At 39.8% G+C, this 17,029-nt stretch overlaps 1 pseudogene; it reads left to right on the top strand.

Annotated features, from left to right (window-relative positions):
- The first annotated feature begins 2,051 nt into the window (after positions 1-2,051).
- LOC134609477 (patched domain-containing protein 3-like) lies at positions 2,052-15,688 on the top strand (annotated as a pseudogene).
- Positions 15,689-17,029: the final 1,341 nt, after the last annotated feature.

Below are 17,029 nucleotides of genomic sequence, written 5' to 3'. Positions count from 1 at the left end.
ATCTAAACTGCACTGCACCTCCCAAAGACAATATATGTAGTATAGACCGTGCATTAAGATCCACCTGCAGCCGATTCAATAAGGGGGCAAAGTTCAATTGGTACAACAAAGTAAGGTCAGCAGGTACCCGAATGCCTAAGTATTTAATCTGTTTAGAATACCAATGAAACAAATAATTCCCTCGCAACTGGGAAGCTATAGTTTCTTCCTCTAAGCTTTTGTCCATTCTCATAGTTCTCATATTCTTTGTTTTTGTTGCACGAACTTGGATCTCACATAGTTAAAAGGGTAATCCAGACATGGTTCCCGTGCTCACTTCCTACAGGCTATACATGGCTGACGAGGTCCAAAGAATGCAGAATCTATTGTCCAGGGTTTCTGTATCTCTCACGCAGAGAGATTTTGCTGGCATTTTCATTCTGGACTGCCCTATGGGTGGGTTCAGTCTAATATGCTGTGAAACTGGTTAATAACAATAATAACAATTGCCTTACAAAAATATCTAAATCTCAAGAATCTGAATACATGTGGCCAAAGCAATGGGTTAAAAGCCTTGTGTGCTTCAAGGCTTACCAGCAATGATGGTCTCTGCTTGGATGAGTCCTGAGATGATACAAATGTCGATATGCCATTCTGATCCCACGAGTTGAGTATATAATGAATGATGTTAGAGTTTGCAATCTGTTTGCTATGATATTTGTTGGTATTTTAATATCTAGATTCATTAGAGTTATTGTCCTCTACAATTCTATTAGGTCTGTATAATTGCCAGGTTAGGGATCAGGATGGTTCTAGACTCCCCAATCTATTTTAACCCCTTAAGGACACATGACATGTGTGACATGTCATGATTCCCTTTTATTCCAGAAGTTTGGTCTTTAAGGGGTTAATGGGTGAATGTTAAGATACATTTCATTTAACAGGGAGGTTAACAGATGAAGTATGTGTTAAACTAATTTGAACCTGATTAGGTGGGAAAAGTAAACTCTATTTTTTTTGTCTTATAGTACATTAATTAAACATGTTAAGCCTACTCTTTTTAGAAGGTCAGTTTTCAGTATATCTTCATCTGGGATGGCAGAGTACAATGATAATGCATTGTGGATGAAATTTGAAAGATTATTTTATGTGAGATATCCTATATTTCTTATTGGACATTTTGGCTATTTTTGCAAGTACTCGGTCTGAATCTAAAGGGAGATTTAGCCTTTCTGCTAAAACAGAGTCTAAAAGGCTTTTTGTTTCCACATAAGTTTGTTATAATGTCTCTGGTGGAAACAGCATAGCCCTGATAAGCTAAGGTCAAGGGAAGGTTCTGGAAAACAAATTCTGGATTTCCAGTCTTTAGCAACAAAAGATATGTTTGGGCCAGTGGCGGATCCAGAGCTTGATCTCGGGAGGGGCACTTGTAGATTATTTAAAGAAATAATCCAGGCACAATAACCACTACAGCTTAGTGTAGTAGTTATGGCGCCCGTAGTGCCAGGATCCCATCCCAGAGTAAGTAGTCAAACCATTTAAGAACAGTTTGACAACTTACCTGGGATCTGCAAGAGGCACCACCTAACTCCCCTTTCTTTTACTTCTTTCTAAATTTTTACATAATTAACCTTACCATTAAGCATAAAACGCCAAAAAAGAGCACAACACTTAATTATCATGTGTTTTTCCATATGCAACCTTTTTGTAAGAGTGGGGTACTTTTCTACTAATTGAATTGTGTTCTCTACAGTATTATTTAATACTTGGGGTAGCAACAACAAATATTTCTGACGTAAATGGCTTCATATTTTTATTTAGTCATTTCAGCTAATAGTAAAGGTTAATCAAAGTTTTTCTGGCCACTGCCATGATGACATATTATTTATTTTGGTTAGTTTCTTTGACGATAAACTACTTTATAAGTCTGTTTATCTTTATTTCATGTCATAAATTCATATGCCGCCAATCAGTCAACTTTATGTCGCTTGAGTTGCTTGTTTAATTCAAGACACATAATCTAAAATAAAACAGTCTACTTGTATAACGAAGCTGGTAATGTGGAATGGAGAATGGCTGGCTGTCACACAGACTGTATTGAGAGACCACTCTCTCATGGGTTCTACCAACTTGGGAAGCTCATTGCTAGATACCCCTGGTGGTTTCTGTTGATTCCTTTTGTTATGTCTGCTGGGCTAGGAGCTTTTTTTTTTATTCTTTATTTTGGTTGTGCACAGAATGAACAAAGCAGCCGGCGTGTGCCACAACAGCGACGTCCGGTAGAATAGGTGAACATTGGTATAGCATGTTATGGCATTTGATATACAGGCACATTTTTATAATAGTTATATGATCTCTAGAACAGTAGTTTAGGTTCACGTTTGGGTTTGAGTACAGTAGCATTCGTGGTTGGTGTGGAATACATAGACATGAATGAGTATGTGAGTGCTTGACATAAAACATGCTGGTGTAACTTGTGCGTGTACATTTAACAATTAACAAACAAGTAGGTTGAGCGACTATTTAGTAGCAATCTAACTGAGTTGCTGCCTAGTGGGTGCTGTACATGCTAGTTACTAAGATACAAGAAGAAACTGTATAGACATGCTAGCACATTTTGCTTAGTAATAAAGAGTGAACTGGTACATCTAACAATAGGAAAAGACAATGCACATTTGTATGTCGTAACGTTATGTGTAAGCTTACACATGAGAGCAATGCAAAGGGGATACTTTTCTATGTTCCTCTCTTTAGTGCCAGGGGAATCAGCAGTAGCCGGTGTAATCTGCAAAGAAAATGACTAGGAGAAGCACAGAGTCCTTTTAGTGAGAGTCTGCGTGAGGTAATGATCTCTGCGTCTCGAACAGGGTCGTAGGCCGTGGGCCTCTGTGTGGATCAGTCTGTTGATTTTCACCCGATGCCTTGTCTAGTGGCTTTGCTCGCGTAGTGGGGTATGTGCCCCATCGAGGTTCTCTTACCTGTAGGGCTGTAGCGGGTTCTCTTTTGCAAGCTTGTCCCGTGCCGGGGGGTCGGCCGCCTTCCCCAGGCCTCAGGCTTCGCTCTGATTTAGGCCGCATGACCGGTAGAGGTTTCTCAGCGTCGCACTGGTGCCGGACAGGTACCGGTTTGTTTAGCTTGGTGCTCCTTGTTTGTTCCCGGTCACCCTGTGCTGCTAACATGTTCCTGTCTCTCGGTTTCGATTCACTTATGCTAGTTATAGCAGGAGCTCTTAGGATGTGCGACTGGCCATATTGGCTGTCAGGCCCCGCCCCCGTTTTTTTATTTTTTACCACAAAGAGAAACTAGCAATATAGAAGATCAGTTTACACCCATCAGGGCTCCTGCTAAATCAGAGCAAGATTTTATAAAAAGGCATTTTCCAGTCAATGACACTGGCCAATTTTCAGCTCAGCGGCTTTATACAGAGGGATCTTTTGTCTCCTTGATTGCAGTCACCTTATCTAATAATATCATGAATGCAAACACATTTGTTGAACTCCTGATGTTGGATGAGAAGGTGAGAACTTTGGCTATTACAATGCCAGAGGCAGGACATGATATTAACTTCAAATTTCACCAGCTGTGTGCAGAGGTCTGGCGATCAATGTCTCCCATCTAACCCGCTGTTAGCTGCAGTACAAGGTAACCCCAACAAGATAGAGACCATCAACGTGACCTATCCAATGTTCCAGAATACGACATTTCTGGGGACGTATCTTGGAGGAGTAACACTGAGCCCAGAACACATTGTACAGAGAGCCATTGCAATGAGATTAGTTTATTAGCTGAGAGAGGACAGTGATCAAGACAGAGATAACAGCTTGCTATGGATCGACCACTTCATCACATCCATTCCTAATGAACTAAAAGCATTAAATCTAAAAGATGTGCAGGTAAGGTTATTTTTGGAAATAAGAATTTAGAAACACCATTATCTTAAGGAACAACTGTCACATAAATACTGTTTTTCATAAAATAATCCTTGAGGTTTTTAAAGGAAATAGATTTATTTTTTTCAATGAAGTATATGTAAAAAAAATTATAAAAAATGTATTCTTATCTTTGGTATATCACAGGATCATTTAGCCATATACATGAACCTTGGGTGAGACTGTATTTGAAAACCGACAGTCTCTATAGTCTTCCCTGCTTCACCTTCTGCACAGATATATGCTAGACAGAGGTAGGAATTAGGTTTTTTTTTTTGTTCTACATATACTTCTTTTAGAAAAAATCTATTTCTTTTCAGAAGTTGGTGGAATGATTTTTATATTAAAACATAGTTTTGAGGTAACAGTTGTCCTTAAAAAAAATAAATAAATATGGTACACACATGCACGGAATATTTTTTTTATTATCTGTATATTTGTGATGCATACAATTATATTATCTGAAATTTATATTACATATTTGCACAACTTTGCTAGAGTAAATATTTAAAATTTTACAATGATCATTGATGATGTACTTCTGTAATGTCAAATTAACAAATAGTAATGTCAAATTAATAGAGGCGCATAATGAATTGTAAATGTTTGTTGACAATTTTTAAAAAAATGACATTTAAGTAGAAGTAACCGACAAAAATCACCATCGCCGAAAAATATGCAACAAAAGTGATCAAATACAAACTGATTTAGTAAGCTGTCTTCTAGTGAGAAGATAGTTTGCTTACTATTAAATTAGTATGGATTTATTAAACTAAATTAATAGTGTTTTATGCTGTGTTCCTGGTTACCTCATTCTTTTAGTTTGCCTAAAAATGCATTTAGTTCCAAAAAAAAGGATTAGATTTTTTTGAGGACTTCATACATTTTTGTATCACTTTAGAAACATTTGTTGCATTTTTTATTTTACATTTTATGTTCATATTTCCGGCTAATCCGTGGCAGCATAACATTAGGGTTAGCTCCCCCAACTTGGCTATTTAGGACAGGAAATAAATTATAAATAGGACATACCCTCTCTAAGTCTCTAGTCTTTTTTCCTGTCCTCTTGGTTGTGGAGAAGGCATCAGTTCAAAACATTACCTATATACATTTTTATTTTAGTTTAACTCGGCTAATTTTTATTTAGCAAAACCCAGGAGAGTTAAGCTTTTCTCTCTTGTAAGCCCCCAGTATGTAGCCCGTTTAAGAAACAGCTCCTGAGGGAAAGAATATCCTTAGTTACAGAAACCCCGTAAAATCCAGTGCATTAAGTAGTACACATTCAGCATTGGAAATTAAATATTTGCTGTGATCTTATGGGTAGCATTGTTTTAAGTGATACCTAAGCAATTTGGGAACATAATTCTGCTATGATCCTTTGGGTAGCGGTATAAAATGTGGAGCATTTTGGAGTGTATTTATAAGATATTTAGAAGAATATTTTTTTTTTCTTAAATTTAGCTTGGTTCATGTTAAAAACGATGTAGAAATGTACTCTTTTTAATTCTAGATACATTCCAATATTTAATTTATATGGGGGACCTTATTTTATCATTATTACATTCTAGTTAATTACCTCTTTCCTGCTTCCAGCTTTATGTTCTGCCGCATTTCACACCAATTCGCCATCCTGTTTGGCGAACTTTTATGATTTCTACTTCCGTTTGGCAGAATTCACCTTGCTCCTTTGCGCATTCGGTTTCCAAATGCAAATTCGATTCTCTGAATTCAAAGATGCAAATGTAATAGGCATGAATAATTCAAATACAGTGAATATTGGGGTCTGAATGAATGTGCATTCGATAGCTATTCGTGTTTCCTAAAGCTCAAATTTTAATGCAATTATTTAATTTAGATTCTGGTGTCCTTTATTCCCTCCTGAGCATGTGCATTAGCACAAATCTGTTGTGTAAGTTTCTAGAGGGCCTAAATTTGCAGATAAGCCTATTTATACAAAGTGGGCAGAGCCTACAGTGGAATACACTATGAAAATGGAAACAAAAAGCCTCCCACCTTCCGGACAACCTTTTGGAACTACGCGCAGTTACTTTTCAAAAAGTTCTGAGGGGGAAACGGGTGAAGATTAGAATAGACAAACGGACTGCCTGTAACATATTCTTCCTCACCTTGCGATCAGCGGCCGTGCGTCTGCATGACTAACACTTGCGACATGTTAATGGACGTCGGCCGTTGCGGATCCACGGCCAATTATACCCCCACGTCCGCTCACGTGAATGACAACGTTGGCGGGCACATGACGTCACACACGCACCGCGCGCGCACGTTTTGGGGTCAAAGAGCGATCCCGGCCAATCGGAAAGATAAAGCAGGTATAAAAACCTAGAATTACCTTTCCTCATTGCCCTGTCGTGGTTTCCCTAGTGGTTATCCGAGAGCGCATTCCTGATTCAAGTTTCTTCTGTTTTTTTTTACTTTGATTTTGACTTCCCTGTATTTCTGGTATCCCTGACCTCTGGCTTTCCTTTATTGATGTGTCCCTATCTGTGTCCCCTAACCTCAGCTAGCACCCTGACTATTCTTTGGTACATTAGTCCGGCCATTCTAAGGCCCGGTAATATGTTACCTATTAGTCATCTGTGTAACACAATTCTACGTGCTGGGTCATATAGTAATCATGAATGCCCTATATAAACAAACAAAGAGGTATCTGAAGCAAAGCCATCCTTCTGGAGCTAGAACCCATTATGTTATGGGCCCAGAAGATGATATTGGGGCTGGTAGCTGTGTATGTTCCAACCGAAGAAAATTTGAGGGCAGTTTCCTCAGTCGTCATTATGTAGATCCCAACGAAATGGCAATTGAATCCTCAGATCTTCCTCCAAACGATATATAATGTTAGAGCACTCCAGAGGTGGATCCAATGATAACTACATCAAATTCTCAACTTCCAACTTTCTTCTCCTGAACCTTCCATTCCAAGTCTTTGGTCACAGATGCCCTGTCCAACAGGTGGTCTTTCAGTCTAGCTTATGTCTTTCCTCCATTTCCTCTCATCTGGAAAACCTCAAAGAAAATCAAGCTGAAACGTCTTCAGGTTATAGCGATAATCCCATTCTGGCCTCACAGACCTTGGTTTCCACTACTCAAGTCCCTGGCAATCGCTCCACCCATAGAAACTTCCAAAGATCCAGAACCTTCTAATTCAATGGCCAACAGTACGCATATCTCCAAACAACCTTCATTTGACGGAGTGGAAACTAAATGGAGGAGCCTGGCTATTAAGGATTTCTTCCTGTCAGTAATTAACACCTTGTTGAAAATCTACCTCTTCTACATATTTTCACATCTGGACTGTATTTTTGGAATGGCTAAATAGTACAAGATTCTTGTTTTTCTCCTATAGTCTCCAATATTCTGAACTTCTTTAAAACAGATTTGGATAAATGTCTCATCTAAGTTCCTTACATTTACAGATTTCAGCCTTATCTGCCCTTACTGGAACTAGGTGGGCATTGCATAGCATGGTAACCCGTTTTCTTACAGCCATCAAGAAAGTGAAGCCTCCTATTAGATTCATTTCTCCACCTTGGGATCTACCTTTGGTTTTAAAGACTTTGACTCTTCCACCATTTGAAATTTTACAAGAAACTACGAATCAACCGCTTACCCTTAAATGCCTCATTATTTTTGCAGTCCCTTTAGGCAGAAGGGTTTCTGAAATTCAGCCTTTTCTCCGGAAGAGCACTATACTGTGTCTTATCTGGATAGAGTGGTCCTGCATACAGACCCAGATTTTCTGCTACAGGCGATGTCAAACTTCCAAAGTGATAGAACAATAGTATACACACTAAGAACAAAATAATTAATCTGCTAAATTGAAGGGGTCCCAGGTGTACCTCACTAACACCCAAAATAGTAAACAGTGAAACAGAAAAGTGGGAACCACATCCAATAAGCATACAAAATTGAGCTACAACCTGGAGAATAAAAAACAGAGCTGAAGTATTCTATATAAGAATAATAGTGAATCTAGAATAATAAAAATACAAATCATAGCGTAACACAGTATAATAATAGTGAGAAATGTGGTGCTAGTTGCAAACTCACAAACAAAAACAGAAATCAGGCCTCTCACCCCCCTGGGGTATATGTGATAATGTAAACTTGATAGTAGATTCAAGTAATATGGATGTCTTCAAAGGAATGGATAAAAAGAACCATACATGGTGAAGTATGTAAGAAAAATACAAAATATATTTGTTTGATTGCACTTACAAACAGAAGGATGTAAACAGGCATATCTCCACTCCAAGTGGAACTAAACCGCAGCGTGGTGGAAACTGGCACCTGGGAAAAATTCCAACTTTGGCCGCAGGAAAAAAGAAGTACATAAAAAATAAATATAACAAAGAGGCCAATATCCAATGCGTTTCGTCCAAATAGTATCGGGGACTTCTTCAGGGATATATGTTGTATCTTTTGATAGAAGAGCTTCTTATACCCGTAATAATTCCTCTTAAAGTCGTTCACCGGCGGCGTGCGTTCCAGGCTGGTGTGCGGCCCCCAAAAGAAATGCCACCCTTACTGACGCACTGCCAAAGCGGTCATGCTGGAGAATGTTGCAGGCAGCAGAACGTTCTCAACGGTGTCTCCATACTCTGTCACATCTGTCACATGTGCTCAGTGTGAACCTGCTTTCATCTGTGAAGAGCACAGGGCGCCAGTGGCGAATTTGCCAATCTTGGTGTTCTCTGGCAAATGCCAAACGTCCTGCACGGTGTTGGGCTGTAAGCACAAGCCCCACCTGTGGACATCAGGCCCTCATACCACCCTCATGGAGTCTGTTTCTGACCGTTTGAGCAGACACATGCACATTTGTGGCCTGCTGGAGGTCATTTTGCATGGCTCTGGCAGTGCTACTCCTATTCCTCCTTGCACAAAGGCGGAGGTAGCGGTCCTGCTGCTGGGTTATTGCCCTCCTATGGCCTCCTCCACATCTCCTGATGTACTGGCCGGTCTCCTGGTAGCGCCTCCATGCTCTGGACACTACGCTGACAGACACAGCAAACCTTCTTGCCACAACTCGCATTGATGTGCCATCCTGGATGAGCTGCACTACCTGAGCCACTTGTGTGGGTTGTAGACTCCGTCTCATGCTACCACTAGAATGAAAGCACCGCCAGCATTCAAAAGTGACCAAAACATCGGCCAGGAAGCTAGGAACTGAGAAGTGGTCTGTGGTCACCACCTGCAGAATCACTCCTCTATTGGGGGTGTCTTGCTAATTGCCTATAATTTCCACCTGTTGTCTATCCCATTTGCACAACAGCATGTGAAATTGATTGTCACTCAGTGTTGCTTCCTAAGTGGACAGTTTGATTTCACAGAAGTGTGATTGACTTGGAGTTACATTGTGTTGTTTAAGTGAGCAGTGTATATAAGTGAGCAGTGTATATACATATAATTTACTTGTATGATTATTGTTGATACTATGTAAATGAATGCATTACATCTATATTGATTTTTTTTAATTTATGGATTATACTATTACTGGTGTATATAGATTGACATAATTTTTTAGATACATTGATCATGTAAAGATAATTTTTTATATATATTGATAACAGGAGTGCGGGTATTCAGCATATAACTGTGACGAATACCACTTATAGTGGGTTAGATACCTTTAGCACCCTTTCTTTATATACATGCTGTACAAAAATTCGTTACCCCTACATGCATGGACTGTAAAATAAAGACTCGTCAGAGCCGATCCTGGGTGGATGCGGACTGTCCAGGTGCCCTATAGATAGGCTCCACCCACTCAGGTATAGCCAACTGATCTCATTTGGCCATGCCCCCAACCCCACTGGGGGGTGGGGTCTAACAAGAGAGGTGGGATCTACCTGAGGGGTTGGAGCTGAGCCCTGCACGCCCTGCCTATCTGCAGAGCACCTGTTCCACAACCTCCCCAGGAACAGCTCTTGGACAAGTAAAATTTCTGTATAATCTATGCCTTTGCTATCAATTTCATATTTTGGATAAGATTTTCAAATCATTTAATATTCTTTGGATAAACTATCAAAATTATTTTTTCAAAATATTAAAATATAAAAAAATATATATAAATAAAATGTCAAAATATTATAAAAATAATTTTTCAAAATATAAAATCATTTTTAAAAGTGAAATTGTGAGCTGAAAAATTAAATCAAAGGCTATATAAATATTTGAACGTATATGCTGCAGTGTATAATGGAAAAATAGGCAAATAACCCTTTATATATATTTGTTTATTTTTTTTAAACCAGGTTTCCTATTTCACCTTAGTGTCCAGGCAGCAAGAATTTGAAGGCTCCACAACATCCGTGATCTCTTTATATTCCATCACATATTTTGTCACTATAACGTTTTCGATTATATCATGCCTCAGGTAACTATAGTTTTCTGAAAGCATATTCCATTAATAAGCTTTAGAGAGTGCAAATTGTTGTCTTGTGAGACTGTGGTTTTTGTTGTTTTTTATTTCACTGATTATGTGTAACTACAGAAGAAACAAATGAGTTTAGTTATTTCTCCAGCTTGCAGTTTCTTGGGTTTTAAAAATGACTATATGGCCAAAATAGGAACATGCAAAATTCATTGTATCAAACTGAAATTTTAACAGATTCTTTTTTTTTTATTGGGTCTCTGGGGCCTTGCTCCCTTTTGCAGATCACTAGTCACATGAGACAAGTATTTTGTGACTTTTAACTTTTTGTTTTATATGTAGGGGGCACAGCAAAAAAGTTAAAACAAAAAGGGATAAATATAACCTTAACGGAAAACTAAAGAGTATTCAGGTCTCCCCCTACTCCTCCCCCCGATAGACAGTAAAAGTGTTTTTTTTGGGGTTTTTTTTTTTAAATAAAGCTTTACTTACTTTTCTCTAGTTCTAGGGCTCTCTCTTTGCTGCTTACCTCTCCTCCTCCCATGGTGTGGTCCAATACAATGCTCTTTATAGAAGAGCACTGGGTACCTCATATACATCCTAACATCTGTGCACCATACCAAAAAATAAAAAAAATTTTACTTGTCCTCCAGCCCAAATTTACTAGCCCTCTCATGCTGAATGACCCCCCATACCCGTACTTACTATTTTATATTGAGACTTACCTACAATGTCAATTAAGAAATGGGTAAATCCTCTTGCCAGCCTTGGGAGCAACAAAGACCAGAGTCGTACCAAGGTTATTTGACACCCGAGAAGGGATTTTTGTGTGTATCAGTCTACTCCTGTTGTGTTTCTCTGCACCATCCATATCCTCTTGTGTGTATCTCCTGACTCCTCTTGTGTGTGTCTTCTATCCCCCTCTTAACACTTTGTACATCTCTTAACCCACTGTTATACATAGTGTGTCTTAACTCCCCCATATCCTTTGTTACTCCTGATTCCCTTCTTACCCCCTGCATGTTTTTAACCCTCTTTTCCCTTGATTGTCTCTCAACCACCTCCTTAATTATTTTATGTGTCACTGACATGGAAAGCAGTTTAGGAGCTAGAACCCAAAAGCAGCAAACAATACACCCTTACAAGCACTACTTTAGGGAAAGCTGGAAGTAAGGGTAGGATCCTAGGAGATCTGTGGTGGCATTGCGGCTTTATCAAGTAAACAAAATCCAATAGAGTTGTTCAAGAGGAGCAGAAAAAAATTGTGATATGGTCCAATGTCAGGGTAGGCAGAAAAAAAAGTAAATAATGGGTAAACCAAGCCAAGTTCAAGTAGCCAGAAGATCCATTAATGCTGGGAGCAGGGTAGGACCAGGTATGCATTGCAGGAACAAGTGCACGATCTGGTTCTGGGTCAGGAACAGGAACTGTGGACCAGTTAACCTTAGTCAAAGGTTCAGAATAACCAGACAGTGGACTGAGCCTGCTCAGAGGGTCTTCCTGTTCATGAGGACAGCATATTCCTGGAGGTGGAGTTCCTGATCGGACAGGGAGTTCTGAGTAGCACACAGAAAGTGGCCAGAGTGGCTGTATATAAGGCTCAGTTCCCACCTTCTCCACTCCAGTTCCCTGTCTGATCAAACAGAGGAATATAAAGATCTTCAAGCAGTGAACTTCAGGGCATTGAGAAAATTAGATTTCATTAATAGCCTGCCTTAAGTGAGTTCATCTAAGAGACTGTCTGTCAGCCTTGCATGCATGCTCACCAGGCCGGCATAACTCCCCTATCCTGATAGGCCTGTCCCATTTCAGGGCAGCTGAGCGCTTCATCAACATCCCTCTTGTGGCACCGCCACCACCAGTTCTGCATCCACACTTACCAATGTTGGGATGTATGAAGAAGGTAAACAGACTCCTTGTATTTTCTTGTAAGAAATGTATGCCTTTTGTCCTCAACTGAATGGTTTAAAAACACCTTTAACACACTGTATATTGTTTGATGTCTCCTTTTTATAGACTTGACTGTGTAAGAAGCAAAGTATGGGTTGCTGCATTTGGAGTAATTTCATCAGGGTTAGCCGTTCTGAGCAGTTTTGGCTTGCTCTTACTGTGTGGTGTCCCCAATGCCCCATTCCTTATTCTAGGTAAGTGCATGACATCATGATTAAGAAATGCATAGAGGGGGGGGCGGAGTCTAGCAGCCAAGCCGACCGGTCGCACATCAAGCGAGCTCCGTGCCAAAACCTCTATTAAAGCGCAAATCGGGGGAATAGCCCTCCAAAATCGACTGCCCACAAGCACCAAAAACGGGAGGCTGGCACGGCATCACCCAGCTGCAGAATACAAGACGGCGACCGGCGGCATTACCCAAGAGAAAGACCTAAGGCCTACAGGAGGAGTGCACAGACGGCGCAGGGGAGGCGGCCGATCCCTTTGCTGACTGCAGCGTGCACACCCGGTAGCCCACAAAGCATAACCCCTCCCCCCCCCGCCGGTGAGGGACATCCCGGCAACCACAGACCGCGGGGCAAACCAGAGCACTAGTGCTGGCTCACCTGCACCATAGGCCCAGCATACTCAATATGGCGGATGCCACGCGTCAACCCACTCCCGGCTCTTCACGTCCCTCACTAGCTGAGCGACTGGATCGCTTATTCGCTGCCTTCTGGGAAAAGCTCGCCCACCACGGGGACACCAGTGAGGGGGCTCCTCGGGCAAAAGTCACACGAGGTACCGAGCAGCGGCCCGCAGCTCCCAAACAAGGCCATGTAACGGCACGAAAGGCGGGAAGGAGGAGATGGGCGGCCCGACGAAAGCCACAGTACCACAATGCTGGACCAGCAAAGTGCCGACCTCTCCCCAAGCAGCAGCCCATCTCAGGACCATCACCCCCGGGCGTCTCTCCCCCACGGGAGCTCGCCACCCAACCAGCACGACGAAAAAGGGGCCCCCAAGCTATGAAAGCATGCGGTCGGGGGACCGCTGGAACGGGCATTCAACAATCTGCCCCTACGCATAGCTCACAAAAGCAGAGGATCACCAGCAGGAAATGGCGTGCACCACCCAGACACTCTGTTTACCCTGAACGAGGAACAGACTGGACCCTACAAGGGACTCAGACGCAGGCCCCCACACAAATCTGGATCTGGGGGAGCACGCTGCCCCGCAGAGATGCGGAACCCTTATACAGAGCTACATTACCCTGCCACCGACAAGCCAACGGAGCCCACCTGACCTCTTTGCCTGACAGCGGTGCCGGAGTCGCACTGAGCCAGGACTGTGGAATCGGCTGATGTCTTGCCCATAGACTCTGAGCCCACTTATTGCTCAACTGACACACAAGGCTGTCTTGTATTGTCTTTCAATAGTTTATCCTCACTGGCATTTCTAATGTTAAGTTTTACAATTGCTTATAACAGGCGTATAAATGTACCTTCTGGAAGCAGATACCTAGACCGTTTATCCTACGTTTAATAATGATTTCTCGTTGATTATGTTTCTCTTTTCTTTTTTATTTTTAACTTGCATACGACGAACCTTAACTAAGCCTGTGACCCTTTCAACTCATAAAAAGTCAGTATGTTTGTCCGAATAGCTTGTCTTCTACTCTGCCAGATAACTGACATGTTGTCCTTACCCTTGACGATCTTACAACAAAACATAAAATGTGCACTGTTTAGATATGCCAAGCAAATGTTTCTCAATGTTGTCCTGAACGCAAGCAACAGCTGTTGTGGCATTGCCTGTCTACTTGTATTGTTTATGCACAATAAAATAAAGGAAAAAAAAAAAAAGAAATGCATAGAGAGTACCATTAAGGAGATGCTGCCCCTTTAAATCTGTTTATTCTTAATATTTGTGACTGTGAAAGCCAAAATGCATCTCAGATTGCATGTGCCATTATACAAAAGAAACATGTTTATACAATTATAATTATTCCTAATCACAATAATACCATATTGCTTTAGGTATGGGAGATGGAAGTTGAGTCAGCTCATATTACCAGCCAATAAGAAAAAGTTCACAGGCACTCTAAATGTGAAAGCCGCAGGCAGATTTATTGCAACAAAATGCACAGCAACGTGTCGACCTAACAAGAGGTCTTTGTCAAGCTTGTTAGGTCGAAACGTTGCTGTGCATTTTGTTGCAAAAAATCTGCCTACGGCTTTCACATTTGGAGTGCCTGTGAATTTTTCTTATTGCCTTATCGTGTTGGGATTGCTGGTCCTGTTCCAGAGCACCCGTGGCCGTTGGGAGTGAGTGCGGTTCCTGCAACCAACCTTTGCCATATTACCAGCCAGGCATAAGTTCTTCGTCTTCTTGGGGGTTCATTTGCCCTAATATGCCTCATAAATCTGCAACTGAAGTGTAAAGTTATACCTTTACCATATGTATCATATTTTTAAAAATGTATTTTTTTTTGTCTAGGGGTTGGAGTGGATGATATGTTCATAATGATTTCCAGTTGGATTCAAACAAACGTTAAGAGTACACTTGAAGAAAGAATGGGCAACACATATGCAGAAGCAGCAGTCTCCATAACTATAACTACTTTAACTGATGTTCTTGCTTTCTACATAGGAATTATGACAACATTTGGATCGGTCCAGTCTTTTTGTATTTATACTGGAACTGTCATATTATTTTGCTTCATCTATAATATCACATGTTTTGGGGCATTTTTGGCTCTAAATGGCAGGCGAGAAGAGAGCAATAGACATTGGTTAGCTTGCACAAAGGTAGAAAAAAGTGTGAACAATGAAAGTTCTGTTCTATACAGAGCATGCTGTGTTGGGGGAGCATATGACCAAACCACGGGTAAAGAGAGAGAACACCTTTGACTTTTGCAATTGCTTCTATCATAGTTGGCGTCACTGGTTTTATGACTTTCTGGGGAATAAATTTAGATTGCATATCAATGATCAACCTTGTTATTTGTATCGGGTTCTCAGTTGACTTCTCAGCTCATATTTCATACGCTTATGTTTCCAACAAGAAACCGAATGCAAATGACCGAATTATCGATGCTTTGCAGTCCCTCGGTTATCCCATTTTGCAAGGAGGTCTATCGACTATCTTGGGAGTGATTGTACTTTCAACATCTGAGAGTTACATCTTTAGAACATTTTTTAAGATCATATTTCTTGTTATTGGGTTTGGAATGCTCCACGGCTTGATTTTTCTGCCAGTTTTTTTAACTTTCTTTGGGAATGTTGACGATAAATGTTGTGACAGAAAAATGGCAAAGAAATCTAGTCATCAAACAAGTCCTGGCACCATAAAGAATGCAAACTGTATACATTTTTCTGAGAACTATCAGAGGAAAATGTACAATAATATGAATAGTGACCTACAAAATCGGTTCTATTCAGATCCTGATTGCCCATAGTTTCATACCTTTTTGTTTAATACCTTTAACTATAACATAGCATAGTATTGAATAAGAAGGTCACTTTTTTGCATATTTACGCAATTGCCTTGTTACCTAAAATGTTATGTTAGCAATATTAAATGATCTTGTATATATTTGAGGAAATATTTTGATAGCTAGGCCCTGGGAATCAACATGTTTTAAGGAGCATCTGAGATTTGACTCACTTTTAAAATGTTGACTTTTTAATAATGTCCTATCAAAATAGGGTAAAAGTAAACATTTTAATCGTATCATGTGATTGCGCAAAATCATTAATGATCATTTTAAGTAAAGATTAGGCCAGTAAAGGGCTTGTTTTACAGGGATTTACTCGGACTATGTTCTTTATTCAGTTCTTTTAGTCTGTTATCTGTATGGTAAATGGAAATGATTTAAAAAAAAATATGTTAAGATTCACAATGTAAAGGAGAATTAACTCTGCATAAGATGTAAACTACTTAATAAAACAAACAAACAAAAAAACAGACAGCTGTGTTATTATGTATATCCCAGGAGCTGTGATGGATGGTGTTCAACTTATTCACAATTTCCATATTCCATACACTTTGTAATTTTTAACAAGAAACTAAACCAGAACTTACAATAAAAGGACAGTAAATACTGTTATATAAATTGTTAATGTTTTTTTTTAATTAACCTTTTATGATTTTTTTTGGTTTACTATATTTTGTTATCCTTCCTCTCACTAGGTCATAAGAATGTAACATTTCCCAACGTATATCTAACTCCCAGTTACTAATAACGTAATTATTTCTTTTTTATACTGGTTTTGTGATTGGTGCAGAGAAAATTAGCGATGGTAAGAGAACGATTCAACATAATTAACCCCTTAAGGACCGGACTTTTTTTGCGATGTTGTACATTTGCGACCAGGCATCTTTTTGACACTTTTGTGGTGTTTGTGTTTAGCTGTAATTTTGCGCTCTCTCATTTACTGTTCCCATACAAATTATATATTGTTTTTTTCAGGACAAAAGGGGCTTTCTTTACATACCATTATTTATATAATCTCATGTAATTTAATTTTTAAAAAATGAAAAAATATGATGAAAAATTGAAAAAAATACACGTTTTTTGAATTTTATGTGAAAAATCTTTTACTTATCTACAAAAGCGAATGAAAAAAACTGCTAAATAGATTCAAAATGTTGTCCTGAGTTCAAAAATACCCAGTGTTTACATGCTTTTTGCTATTTTTTTGCATGTGATAGGGCTATAAGTACAAGTAGGATATTGCGGTTTCAAAACATACATTTTTAAAATGTATCAATAGTGACATTGTAACACTATTATCTG

Source organism: Pelobates fuscus, chromosome 4 (genome assembly GCF_036172605.1).
Source record: "Pelobates fuscus isolate aPelFus1 chromosome 4, aPelFus1.pri, whole genome shotgun sequence".
NCBI classification, from domain to species: domain Eukaryota; kingdom Metazoa; phylum Chordata; class Amphibia; order Anura; family Pelobatidae; genus Pelobates; species Pelobates fuscus.
Note: the sequence above shows the minus strand (reverse complement) of the source record. Positions and strands in the feature narration are given on the sequence as shown.